Genomic DNA, 14,675 nt, shown 5'->3' on the forward strand with positions numbered 1-14,675 from the left:
CCTGGCAGATAACCCCCTTGGCTACCACTGATAGGTTTTTCATCTTTATAATTTTGCCTTTTCCTGAATGTCATATAAATAGACTCGTATACTATGTAGCCTTTTTAGACTGGTTTCTTTCACCTGGCATAATGAACTGAAGAGTCATGTATAACTTTGTGTGGCTCAGAACTTATTCCTTTTCATTGAGGAGTAGTAGTATCATTGTCTGGTTGTACCATAGTGCGTGTGTATATATATATCCATTCACCAAATGAAATACATTTTGGATGCTTCTATTTTTGGTGATTATGAAATAATCTTTTGTATACAATCGTATACAAATTTTTATGTAGACACAAGTTTTCACGTCAATTGGGTAAATTGATTATGACTGCTGAATCTTATGCCAAGTCTATGTTCAGTTTTTTAAGAAAACGCCAAATTGTCTTCCAAAGTGGCTGTACCATGTTGCATTTCCACCAGCAATGAATGAGAGTTTCTGTTGCTCCACATCTTCCCTGGCAATTGATCTTGGTTTTCTTTTCTTTTTTTTTTTTTTTTTTTTTTTTTTTTTGCTTTTTTATGGATTTTGGACATTCTAATAGGTGTGTAGTGGTATCTCATTTTAGTACACAGTTATCTAATGAGAACGGATTCTCAGTACTTTTATTATGCTTATTTGCCATGTGTATATCTTCTTTTGTGAGGAGTGTGTTCAGATCTTTGCCTATTTTCATGTTTTTTCTGTCGTTGAACTTTAAGAATTCGTGTATGTTGTAGAGACATGTTCTTTATCACATATGTGTACCACAGATGTTTTCTGCTAGTCTGTGGCTTCTGTTTTCATTCTCTTAACATTGTCCTTTGAAGAGCACATGATGTTTATTTTAATAAAATCTACTTGGTAAATTTTTCTTTCATTGATCATGCTTTTGGTGTTGAATTTAAAAACTCACCACTGAACTCAAAGTTATGTGAATTTTCTCTTATGTTTTCTTATAGAGGGTTGTATGGTTTTTGCATTTTGCATTAGGTCTGTGATTTGTATCGAGTTAATTTTTCTGGAATATGTAAGGATGTGTCTAGGTTATTATAATTTGCCTGTAGATGTCTAATTGTTCAGGCACCTTTTGCTGGAAAAACTGTACTTTCACCATTATTGCCTTTGTTGTGAATCACCTGACTATATGCGTGCAGGTCTATTTCTGAGCTCTATTCTGTTTTATTAATCTATGTGTGCATTCTTTGCTAATGCTTATGTCCTCCACCAAATTCATACTTTGAAGCCCTCAGCCCCGGGGTGTCTGCATTTGGAGATGAGGCCTCTAAGGAAGTAATTAATATTAAAAGAGGTCATAAGGGTGGGGCCTTGATCCCATAGGATTAGTGTGGTTATAAGCAGTTAGAAGAGACAGAAGAAATTACTTGTGTGCCTGCACTAGCTCTCTCTCTCTCTCTCTCTCTGCACATGCACAGAGGAAAGGCCAAGAACGGATATATTGAGAAAGGGCTATCTACAAGCCAGGAATAAGGCCGTCACCAGAAACCAACCCTGCCAGTCCTTGATCTGGGACTTCCATACTTCAAAACTGTGAAAAAAAATAAATTTGTTTTGTTTCAGCTACTCAGTCCACGGCATTTTGTTAGGGCAGCCTGAGCTTACTAAGACATAACCTCAGGTAACACAATTTTTTTTTGTTTTCTCCTACAAAAAAAAAAAAAAACCCATAATTTTGACATTTAAGTCTGTGGTTCATTTTGAGTTACATTTTTGTATGGTGTAAGATATGTGCGATGGTTAGTATTATGTGTCAACTTGTCTAGGCTATAGTGCTCAGCCGTGTGGTCAAACAGTAGTCTAGATGTTGTTGTGAAGGTATTTTGTAGTTGTGATTGACATTTACCATCAGTTGACTTTAAGGGAAGCAGTTTAATCTCCATAATGTGGATGGGCCTCATCCAGTTAGTTGAAGGTGTTAAGAGAAAAGACCGAGGTTTCCTGGAAAAGGAATTCTACCGCAAGACTAACATAAAAATGTTGTGTGAGTTTCTAGCCTGCTGGCCTGCCTCACAGATTTGGGATATACAAGACCTCATAATCACATGAGATAATTCCTTATGAAACCTTTATCTTTCTTTCTCTCCCTCCCTTTTTATATAGATAGATATGTAGGTAGGTAGCTAGCTAGCTAGATAGATAGACAGAAAGAAAGCAATTACGGATTGAAATTGAGTTTTGCATATAGATATCCAATTGTTCTAGACCCAGTTGAATACACTATCATTTCTCTCCTCCAATCTTCATTTGTATCTTTATCAATATTTGACTTATATATATATGCATATACATGTGGATCCATTCCTGGACTTTACTCTCTTCTTTTTATGTGTTTCTAAATTTAGGACAATTCCACACTATACTGATTATTGTTAGTTAATAAACCTTCAAATGAAGTAGGGGAACCCCTCTGTATTTATTCCTTTTCACACAGCCGATAAAGCATACCAGAGACTGGGAATGTTACAAAAGAAAGATGTTTATTGGACTTGCAGTTCCACGTGGCTGGGTAGGCCTCACAATCATGGTGGAAGGCAAGGAGGAGCAAGTCACGTCTTACATGGATGGTGGCAGACAAAGAGAGAGAGAGCTTGTACAGGGAAACTGCCGTTTTTAAAACCATCAGATCTCTTGAGACTTATTCACTATCACGAGAACAGTATGGGAAAGACCCAACCCCATGATTCAATTATCTCCCACTGGGTCCCTCCCACAACATGTGGGAATATTGGGAGCTACAAGATGAGATTTGTGTGGGGACACAGAGCCAAACAATATCATTCCACATGTGGCCCCTCCCAAATCTCATGTCTTCACCTTTCAAAACCAATCCTGCCTTCCCAACAGTCCCCCAAAGTCTTAACTCATTTCAGCGTTAACGCAAAAGCCCACAGTCCAAATCTTGAGAAGTTGTCAAAGGACACTCAGTTTTCTTCAGTTAATAATGTAAAAGGACTGCACTGACGTGGTTAAATTCCCAGGACTCTCAGTTCTTTAGGAATGGACTAAATATCTGGTATCGTCACTTACAAAAGTGTCTTGAACTTGATATAGTTTATGTTCAGAAATTGGTTCATATTTTTTATTTTTATCTTTTAATTCAATTTTTTTCATGAGCTTTTTGAAGGTCCCCGGATATGCACCCTGTATAAAGGAGAAAAATTCTTGGGACTACTAATTTTGACCGAAATTATTGTTGATTTAATTTATACAAACACAAAAGGTGATACAAACATTTTTATAGCACCTAATGAACATATTTGTGAAATAAATGCATTCAAAAACAAACTAAAACAGAAAAGAATAAAAATATACAATAAAATAGTACACAGCAGGTTGCTGATTGTGGTGACCTCTGAGGTGCGGGCTGAATTGTGGAGGAACTTTATACAGAGAAGAATTGTGAATTATCTGTATTTTAGATTTCTTTTGCAACAAGAATATAGGCACTATTATCTTTTAAATTACAATATCTAAATAAGCCTAACAGCAAAAATAGTAGCTGTGTATTATTAGTCAGTTAAAGTAACTGAAGTAACTGCTAGCTGATGCAATTGGCAAACCCTGGAATTTGAGTGACATGACAAAACACAAGTTTATTTAATGTGCACATGAGTCCTGATGTGGTTTGACAGGGCCTCTCCACTCTCCCGTGACCCAGGTATCCAGGCAGCTTCCACCTTGGGATTCCACCACCTCAACATGAGGCTGCCATGTTTACTATTAGATGGAGGGAGAAAGCATGGAAATGGCACACTGGCTCTCAGATGTCTAGATGTGACAAACAATGCTTCTGCTCATGTTTCAGTGGTAAGGGGTTGTCACATGACCCTTCCTAACTACAAGTGGACTGTACTGTTCCCATGTATCCAGGAAAGAGAGGAAGATGAGATGTGGGTGAGCACTATAGTCTCTCCCATAAACTGTTGCATAGTAGGTGCTCAACAAAAAGGAACTATTATTATTTGCTATGGCAACAGCCCTCTTCATTGCTGGGAGGAGTTTCGGAGAAAACCAGATTTTCTTTACGTTCTCCAACTTTTTTTAAGTGTGTACTGTATGACAGATGCTTTCAAATACAGGACCACATGTAGTTTTCTAAGGATCCAGTATACCTCAGCACCTCGTGTGATATACTAACTTCTTCACTTACTAGTATAGTTAGATATACTAACTATCTTCACTTACTAACACTTTTCTGCACTGTCATTTGCAATAATGTCTGAAACCTTAGTAGGCTGAGAATTTCTCATTCTTTTAATTCATGGGTAAAACCTCAACCTGTGGGTCTCTGCTACCCTCCTGTTACCTGAACGTCTGTTCACATGCCATTAGACACATGGAAAGCTATGTCTTTCCTGTGGGGCAGATCCACAGACCAGAAGTAGTGCCAAGAGAGTTCTTTTTTTCATTTCTGATTTTTTTTCCATTTCTAATCAGAGCTAGCATGCCTACCGAGGAACCACTTTTCGTCTCCTAGGAGAACTTTAGGGTTTTAGGAATTCAGCTTCAGTAGATATTTGCCCCACAGTGATTTTGACAGTCCTTCCTCATCTATCACTTATGAAGGAGATGCTGTGAACTGAACTGTGCCCCCACCCCCACCAAAACTCGTAGGTTGAAACCCTAAGACCCAGTGTGATGTATCTGTAGATGAGGCCTTTGGAAGTAATTAGAGTTAGATGAGGTCATAAAGGTGGAACCTTCGTGATGGGATTACCGCTCTTATAAGAGACATCAGAGAGCTTGCTCGCATTCTCTCCTTCTGCCATGTGCAGACACACAGAGAAGGTAGCTGTCTACAAGCCAGGAAGAGACCCTCACCAGGCATCAAACCTGCTAGAACCTTGATCTCAAACTTCCCAGCCTCCAGAAATGTGAGAAACATCTACCTATTTTTTTAAGCCACCCAGTGGTACTTTGTTATGGTACTTTGTTATGGCAGCCTGAGCTAATACAAGAGGCTTTGGCTTTTGACCATCTATGTATGTGCTCTGTGGCCAGTTTCCAATGAGACAGCTTATTAAAGTCCTACTGTAAATATAGGATGGTTTCAAACACTTTCTAACTTCAGGGTTGTATCCCAGGAACTGATATATTATAAGTCAAAATCAGACGCTACTCACCAGCTGACTTGGAAAACATTTTAAGAATGTGTTGAAGGCATCCAACAGGATGATCAGATGTCTAAAGGTCGCTATTCAAAGTCAAATGTATTTTTGCTATTAGAGGGGCCCCAGTGTGAGGAACAGGGACAGTCAGGGGACTTCTCCAGAAAGTAGAACTGTTCTATGTTAGGAGAAGGGCAGGTGACTCTTGGCTGTCCCACTGGAAGTAGGGCACAGCCTTTAAAGGATGCAACCATGAAGAGCTTAGCAGCAAGCTCGATTCCAGAATTGGACAGGCAGGCACATGGGGCAAGACCATTGTGGAAGGGTGCTATAATTCGGGAAAGTGCTGGGAATGCACAGAAATGCTGGCACCTGGACAGAGTTGGCTCTCAAGGAACCACAGACGATTCCTAAATTGTGTTGGTTCTCATTGTCACCTTCCTTCTTGTCTTAGTCATTTCATGCTGCTGTAACAAAATGCTATAGACTGGGGGTCTTACACAACAGATGCTTATTTTCTCCCAGTTCTGGAGGCTGGGAAGCCAAAAGTCAGAATGCCAGTATGGTGGGAGTCTGGTGAGGGTCTTCTTTCTGGCTTATGGATGCCCACCTTCTCTGTGAGTCCTCACATGGCAGAGAGAGAAAGAGAAAAATGTGCAAGCTCTCTGGCATTTCTTCCTATAAGGACACTGATATGGTCTGGATCAGTGTCCCCACCGAATCTCACGCTGAATTGTAATCCGCAGTGCTGGAGGTGGGGCCTGGTGGGAGGTGATTGGATCATGGGGGCAGATTTCTCATTAATAGTTTAGTACCATCACCTTGGTACGGTGCTCATGATAGTGAGTGATTTCTCACGACATACGGTCATATAATAGTGTGTGGCAATGCCCCCCCATCTCTCTTGCTCCTGCTTTCACCAAGTGAAGAGCCTGCTCCTTCTTTGCCTACTGCCATAAGTAAAAGCTCCCTAAGGCCTCTCCAGAAGCAGATGCTGCCACGCTTCCTGTACATCCTGCAAACCGTAAGCCAATTAAACCTATTTTTTTTATAAATTACCCAGTCTCAGGTATTTCTTTATAGCAACGCAAGAATGAACGAATACAGACATTAATCCAATCATGAGGGCCTACGCTCTCAGGAGCTCATCTAACCCTAATTACCTCCCAAAGGCCCCATCTCCAGACCATCACATTGGGACTTAGAGCTTCAACATATACATTTTTTTTTTTTGGAGGGGAGCACATTTCAGTCCATAGCACTTCTTTAGGCATACTTTTTGTAGCTTGACCACAGGGTCCTTCTTTTGGTTGCCTGAGAGACGTGGATTCCTGAGAAGTAAATAGCAAGACGAAGGTCTGCTTCAGGTTGGGACAAGAAGGAATGACATACACTCAGATGAATTCGGACCATGTGTATTAGTTTGCTTTGGCTATCATAACAAGGTACCACAGACTGGGGGAGCTTAAGCGTCAGAAATGTATTTTCCCAGTCCCGGAGGCTACAAGTTCAGGCTCAAGGTGTGGGCAGGGTTGAGTTGTCCTGAGGCCTGTCTCCTTGACTTGTAGATGGCCATTCTCTTCCTGTGTCTTCACATGGTCTTTCCTCTGTGTGTGTCTGTGTCCTAATGTCCTCTTCTTATAAGGACACCAGTCATATTGGATTGGGGCCCATCCTAATCTAGCAGGGATGCAATCCCAACCGTGTTGCTTATTAGCCATGTAATTATGGGGAAATCATCAAGCCGCATGAGCATCAGGTTCTTCATCTGTGAAGCAGGTTTGATAAAGTCTGTCTTATAGGACTTTTGGAGTGTGTGCAATGTAAGTAAAGCAGTTGGCTCAGGGCCTGGCATATATTAGATCGTTAATGTTTGGCAGTTATTTGTGTTACTATTTGGAACTCAGATCCTACCATAGTTGCCTCTGGGAATTTTGTTGTTGCTGTTGTTATTGTTATCTAGGAAACCTCAGAGTACGTAGCACAACAGTACAGAGAATAGAATACCAACTCAGCCCAAAGTGTTGCTTCATAGACAAGACACAGTAGAATTTCCCTCCTAGAGGATCTATTGTTTAATTTGTGTGTGGAGGAGTCTTCTTCAGCTGGATGCAGCTCAGTGTTCCTGGAATGTGAGTCCAGGACCAACTCTTTTCCTCCCTCTCAGCTGCTTTTCCATCTCAACCACTATTTTCATTCATATAATCACCACGCAAAATCTAGCCCATGCTTAGGAATGGCCAAATTACACTTGAGATAACCTAATTAGAATGCCATTTGACTAGAGTCAGCTCTAGCTCTCCCACTAAGGCAGAAGAGTACCTTGCCAGTGGCTTCTGGGCCTCCCTTCCTGAGAGATTCACCCTTACCTCCCAGGAAACCCTTGCAGATGATGAGTATCCATCACCTAGCTCTTGGGCTGTATTCAACCGCACTGGGATAAGAGCACAGGATGCCTTCCATTCCTGCCCCAGGTGGAAACTCGTCTATGTTCATCCACCAACCATAATGAACTGCTCAGAGCAGTTTTCCATTCCAGGCTTTTCTCTCCCTGAGAATCTGACCCTGGACCCACCAGCTTCATTAGAATCAGCTTCCTCCGAAGGAACTGCAGTTTCCCAAAGCCCAAAAGGCCCTGGCTCAGGGCATTTACACTCCACCACTCTCACCGGGAGCACCACACATTCTGCCCTCTCTTACTTTTCCTCTAGGTCTTAGAGGAAATCTCACCAACTTAATTTTATGACTATAGCTCCTAGACTCTACCACCCTTCGGGTAGGGGTGGGTCTGACTTATGCCAGTATCTCCAATAACACAGTGCTTTCCAAAGAGCAGATGCTCAGTGAGTGTTTGAGAAAGAATGAGCCAGTGACCAGGACTTCCATTTAAGATATAATTTCTCCTACATCCTTGAATAAGCCAAGAAAATCCAGGTACACAGATATGGCTTAATTTTATAGAACAGCACACGAATAAAAAGCTGAGAATTAACTGTCTTTTCCTTTTATTTCTATTTTTTAGAGTAAAGTGAGAGCAAGTTTATTAAGAAAGTAAAGAAATAAAAGAATGGCTACTCCATAGCCCTGAGGGCTGCTGGTTGCCTTTTTATTTTTATTTTTATTTCTATTTTTTTTTTGAGACAGAGTCTCACTCTGTCGCCCAGGCTGCAGTGCAGTGGCATGATCTCGGCTCACTGCAAGCTCCGCCTCCCTGGTTCATGCCATTCTCCTGCCCCATTCTCCCAAGTAGCTGGACTGCAGGTGCCTGCCACCATGCCCGGCAAAGTTTTTGTATTTTTAGTAGAGAAAGAGTTTCACTGTGGTAGCCAGGATGCTGTCGATCTCCTGACCTCGTGATCCACCCCCTTTGGCCTCCCAAAGTGCTGGGATTACAGGCGTGAGCCATGGCGCCCGGCTGGTTGCCCATTTTTATGGTTATTTCTTGATTATATGCTAAACAAGGGGTGGACTATTCATGAGTTTTCCAGGAAAAAGGTGGGGAATTCTTGGAACTGAGGGCTCCTCCCCTTTTTCAGCCATATAGGGTAACTTCCAAACGTTGCCATGGCATCTGTAAACTGTCGTGGTGCCGGTGGGAGTGTCTTTTAGCATGCTAATGCTTATAATGAGCAGTGAGGATGACCAGAGGTCACTCTCATTGCCATCTTGGCTTTGGTGGGTTTTGGCTGGCTTCTTTACTGCAACCCGTTTTATCAGCAAGGTCTTTATGACCTGTATCTTGTGCCGACATACTGTCTCATCCTGTGACTAAGAATGCCTTACCTCCTGGGAATGTAGCCCAGTAGGTCTCAGCCCTATTTTACCCAGACCCTATTCAAGATGGAGTTGCTCTGGTTCAAACACCTCTGACATTTCCCTCCTCCCTTTTATCTGAGAACCTTTATTCCTAAGGGTTGTAGAGGGATGAAGATCCATCTTCTGTAACTTCTTCAGGCTGAATAGGGGTGATGATATTACTGCCTAATTATGAGAATCTTTTGAATTCAGGGCAGAGAGGAGCTCAGTCAGAAAGCGTCAGTTTGGTGAGGGTCATACACAACTCTGAGTTCTGACAAAACGTGTTATCTGGAAGATTAATAAGTGTTCAGTTTAAGAAAACATTGAGTAAGCTTATCCTGCACTCCTGCACCAAGAGTACAACACCAGTGTATTCCACAACAGTAAAGCAAAATAAGTAAAATTATCCCAAGGTAAACTAAGTAAGAAGGCTTTCCTTGAACTGGGCAACTGTTAGAACCAGGCTGATATGGGGTCACTATCTGATTTCAATATGTGCCCAGAACTAGAATATTGATCCAGATTTTTACATTACCCATCCCTCTTGCTTCTTCTAAATAGCAGGCAGGGATCACTGATTGGTTCACAGGAATAAGAAAAGTGAGTCTAAATTGCAGAAAAAAACTTTAAAACAACGAATGAAACTAGAATCTAATAACAGATGCACCATAGTTTTTGCAATATCATATTTTTTCTCTCTCCAGTCTCCCATTTTTACTAAAGACAAATCATGGTAAGACTGGTTTGTTTTATGATACTTGGCCTGATCATTTGTATAAAGTGCAGCAAGAATAATTATTTTTCACATACGCTCTTTATATTTTTATTTTTATTTTATGTTTTAATAGAGGCAGTCTCCCAATGTTGCCCAGTCTGGTCTCGAACTCCTGGGCTCAAGCAGTCCTCCTGCCTCGGCCTCCCAAAGTGCTGGGACTGCAGGCATGAGCCACCACGCCCAGCCTCACATAAGCTCTTTTAAAACTGGCTTTGATGGGCCGGGCATGGTGGCTGACGCCTGTAATCCCAGCACTTTGGGAGGCTGAGGTGGGCGGATCACCTGAGGTCAGGAGTTCAAGACCAGCCAGGCCAACATGTTGAAACCCCATCTCTACTAAAAGAAAAAAAAAATATATATATATACACATATGTATATATACACACACACACACATATATATACATGTATATATATGTATATATATACATGTATATATGTATATATATACATGTATATATGTATATATATACATGTATACATGTATATATATATACATATATATGTATATATATACATGTATATATATATGTATATATATACATGTATATATATATGTATATATATATATATATACATATATATATATATATATATAAATAAAATTAGCCGGGCGTAGTGGTGGGTGCCTGTAATCCCAGCTACTCAGGAGGCTGAGGCAAGAGAATCGCTTGAACCCAGGAGGCAGAGGTTGCAGTGAGCCAAGATCACCCTCCTGCACTCCAGCCTGGGCAGCAAGAGCGAAACTCGGTCTCGAAAATAAATAAATAAATAAATAAAAATAAAAAATAAAAATAAATGGCTTTGATGGAGCTCTGTTCCATAGAAGGAATCTCAGATAAGACCTTTTTAAAGCTGAGTCCAGCCAGGGGTGGGTGCCATCAAATACCTCTGAGTTGGGTAAAATCCTCTCCTCTTGAGGTCCCAAGATAACTTGGGGCTCCTGGGCCTGTCAGATAATGACATTCTTTACTTACCACAGGTCAGTAACCCTGCACAGGGACTGTGTAGACAAGTTATGAGGCTAGTTTTCCCAAGGGGTTTTTATTGGCTCTATAAGTCAAGTTTGATCCCTTAAAGAAAAGAACACCATTCCAGTCAAAGCCTTGGTAAAATAACCAGTTTCTCCAATTGTGTCTTGTTGCAAAAGAAAACAGATTCTTATTGCACTTATGCAAATAACTATATTGCTATAAGTTAAGAATATTCACAAGCAGTTTCCAAATTCTAGAGAAATTAGGTAGAGAGAAACAAATATGCTCTGAATTTTGTTCACAGAAGTATACTTTACTGAATTGTTAAAAGCTGTCAATAGCCCAGAAGAAAAGTTTTCCTGACTCCAAAGTCTGCCAGTCAGTGCTGCCGTCTATTTCCTTTGGGTCAGGGGGTTTCCTCAGTATTGTCCCTTCAGGGTTCACCAGAAAGATGTTACTGGAATGGGGTCCCAATGCAGACTCCAAAAGAGGGTTCTTGGAGCTCATGCAAGAAAGAATTCGAGGTGAATCCATAGAGTAAAGTGAGAGCAAGTTTATTAAGAAAGTAAATAAAAGAATAGCTACTCTATGGGCAGAGCAGCCTATCTTTTCCTTTTATTTCTCTGTTTCATGACCCCATCAATTTTTTTGCTAATGTATTTCATTTTCCAAGGAAACACCTATTCCAATGCCATGGCATCTTGTTCCAAACCGCAAAACCAGATGAAGGGCTTCCCAATATGTTTTACAAAATAGCAAACTCATCCAAATAGAACAGAACACAAAGACATTATACACTGAGTTCCCTTCCACCCACCGTGCCTTTCACTAGTGAGAACGCTAACTGCTCTCTTTAGAGTGAAGAATGGGCCTCATGTCACACAGGGTGGGGAAGCTGCTGGATGTAGCCCTGGAACGTGCACTAGTCCACCCCCCACCCTCCACTGGCCCTGGCTGCATCTCCTGCTGAAACTCTCTCTTCCTCATAGCATGCAGGATCACTTCCGGGCACCTGCCAGTACTCCAGGTAATTTTCCTGCACCCAATCCCGGGTGAGCAGCTTCCTGGGCTCCCCATAGATGAAGTGCTCCCTCCCAGCATACACCTCTATCACATTCAGGGCTTCCCACATAACCTCCTCTGGGGCGCAGTTGCCCTCCGTGAAGATCACACACAGGACAATTATTAGGAGGCCCGTCTTGGGCTTGCTCGGGTCATCAACCAGCATGCCATCATAGGAGAGGCCCAGAGAGGTGACAAGGACATAGGAATGGCCGGTGGGGACCACTTCCTTCACGTCGATGCCAAAGATCAGCTGCATGTACTCGGAGGATTCCTTGAAAATGAAAGCGAAGTAGTCTTCGTAATTTTTGATGACACTATCCACCATTTCTGCCTTTGTGACTGACTCCTTAATTCGAAACTTGTGGAGCAGGACACTAACTAAATCAGACACCTTGTCAGAGTGCCTCTCGGAGGAAGGACTCCATGACACTTGGGATGGGCAAGGTGATTGGCTCCTCCTTTTCTTGGCTGCTGGAGCCCTCATCGGATTGGTTCCGTAGAGTGTTATCGATGGTAGTGGGGGAGGAGGAGGCTCCCTGCATACTCTGGGGAGGACTCAGTGCCTCAGCAGCGCACAACTCCTCCAGGGTGCCCATGATCAGACTAGAGGAGGAAGAGGCAGCCTCCTCCTCCTCAGGCACAGGACCCTGCCCACCCACCGGGCCAGGGACCTCTCCTTGGGCCTCAAGGCCTTCCTCAGGCATGTAGTGCTGACTCCTCTGTCCAAGAGGCATGATGACTCTGGTCAAGGCAGCAAGCGGGAGTGTGGGCAGGAGCTGGGTAATGGGGATCCACAGGCCTGGGGAGAGAGGGAGCGTGTGAGAGGCCTCAGCTAAGAACCAGACTTTGGAGGAGGCTCTAACAAAGGCCTACTTACGGATTTTCTCCTTCAGTGCTCCTCTGGGGCCTCCTGGGCCTCCTGTCCTCCTGGTCAGCCTGTCCCCTGAGAATCTGAAGAAAGAAGTGACACAGCTTCTCAGGTTACAGCCAGCCAGCAGAGGCCAAGGCCCCAAGGCTGAGGGTAGGGCAGGTGGGGCTGGGAGCTCTGGGGTCCCATCCATTATGGGTGGGTGGGACTCTTGGTATACATTCAGGGTGAACACCTCACCTTGACTGCTGGCACTGCCTGGGTCTCCTCTGCTCTGTGGCTTGAGGACACTGACTCAGACTAAAGCCTCACCTCCAAGTTCCTGGAGCTCCTGGAAGAGGAATCAAGGGGCCCTCAGGGTGCAGGCTGCAAGCACAGCCTCAGTCCCCCAAGTGCTGTCAGGAGGGTGGGCTGGACTCTGTCAGTTCCCTCACTCTTTTGCATAAATGGCCCCTTCTATGCTCACTCAGGACCTTCACGTTTCTCCTAGCAGGGCCTGAATCCTGCCCCTTTGCTGGCCTGAGAAACTCTCAGATCAAGAGCTCATATCCCTGATATGGAACAGAAGGACATGAGGGGACCCACATCTGGCCACACCTGCTCAGGGCTTCCAGGCAAGGACAGTAAGAGATGGCCATATTCAGCTGGGTCCATGTGTCCTGAGATGAGGAACCTGCTTGGTCCACATCTTGATGCCTGCAGATCCTGGGACTCTCCCTGTTTACCTGAGGCCACCACCTTAAATCAAATCCCTATCTCCAAGAGACACCAGTAAAGGAAGTGAGGGGATTCCATCCACCCACTGTTCCCTGCAGTTTCCCATGCCTGACAGAAAAGGCAGGGCAGGGCTGGGTCATGTGCATTCGCCGTGTGGGGTCCACTTAGTCCTCACCTTGACTCCTGGCTGAGCCTGGGACCCTCCCTCTGACCTAAATGCAGCCCCTCCAACCAAGGCCTCCCCCTCCCTGAGACCACTGATCCTGGTATAAGAGAGGAGGCCTCAACTGACAGCCCTGGCCATGCTCTCTGCGGAAACAGCAGGGGCAAGGCAGATTTCTGTGGGGCCTCCATCTGCCTTCTGGTCCAGTGGTACCCTTAATCCTCCCTCAGGTTCCTCACCTGGGGTCTTAGCAGATCCTGGGCCCACTCTGTCTGTTAATCAGATGGGGGTCCCTGTGTTGGCCTGAGTAACCCACTGAGAACTAGGTCCTCACCTCCCTGAGATCCCAAAGCTGACATGAGGAGGACTCACATCCCGTCACCCCTCCATGGGGTGTCCAGGGCTGACACCAGGGGCTGCCCCCTTCTGTTCTGGGGTGGAAGTTCCAAAGTTCTCCTGTGGGTTATTCATCTTTACTCCTGCCGGGACCTGCCGTTCCTCAACCCTCAGCCCCCTGAGATGAGCAGACATCTCCCCTTTACACCAAGACCACATCTCCCTGAGGGTTCTCCAACTTCCTGCCCATGGCACAAGTGAGATTGCCACTTAGGGCCACCCTGGATCAGGTCCCCCCAGAGCTAAGAACAAGGACAGCAGACTCTGCGGGGTCTCTTCTTTCTGGGCTGGGGGTACCTCCAGTCCTCATGAAAGGTGCACACCGTGGGTCCTGCAGATGCTGGGACTCCTCCCTCTGCTGACCAGGTGTGGCTCCCTCTACTGGCCTGTCAGTGTCACTCGGACCAAGGTCCTCACCTCCCTGAGACCTCCCACCTCCAACCACATGGCAGAAATGAGAGCATGCCACATGCCATCCCTGCCTGTGGCCTCCCAGGGCTGAGAACAGGGGAAGCTGGGCGGCTCTGCAAGTTCCCTTCTTCTTTATGATGTGGAGGTAACTTCTTACCTTCAGTCCTTACCAAACTTCCTCCCCTTCACTCCTGGAAGACCCTGGACTCTATCCGGTGCTGACCAGGTGTGGCTACCTCTGCTGAGCGGAGGATGCCCCTCAGACCAAGGCCCCCACCTCACTGAGACCCGGGAGGTAGAGGTGAGGGGGCACCACACGGTCACCCCTGCGTGGGATTCCCAAAGCTGACAGAAGGTG

This window comes from Pan paniscus, chromosome X (genome assembly GCF_029289425.2).
Source record: "Pan paniscus chromosome X, NHGRI_mPanPan1-v2.0_pri, whole genome shotgun sequence".
Lineage (NCBI taxonomy): Eukaryota > Metazoa > Chordata > Mammalia > Primates > Hominidae > Pan > Pan paniscus.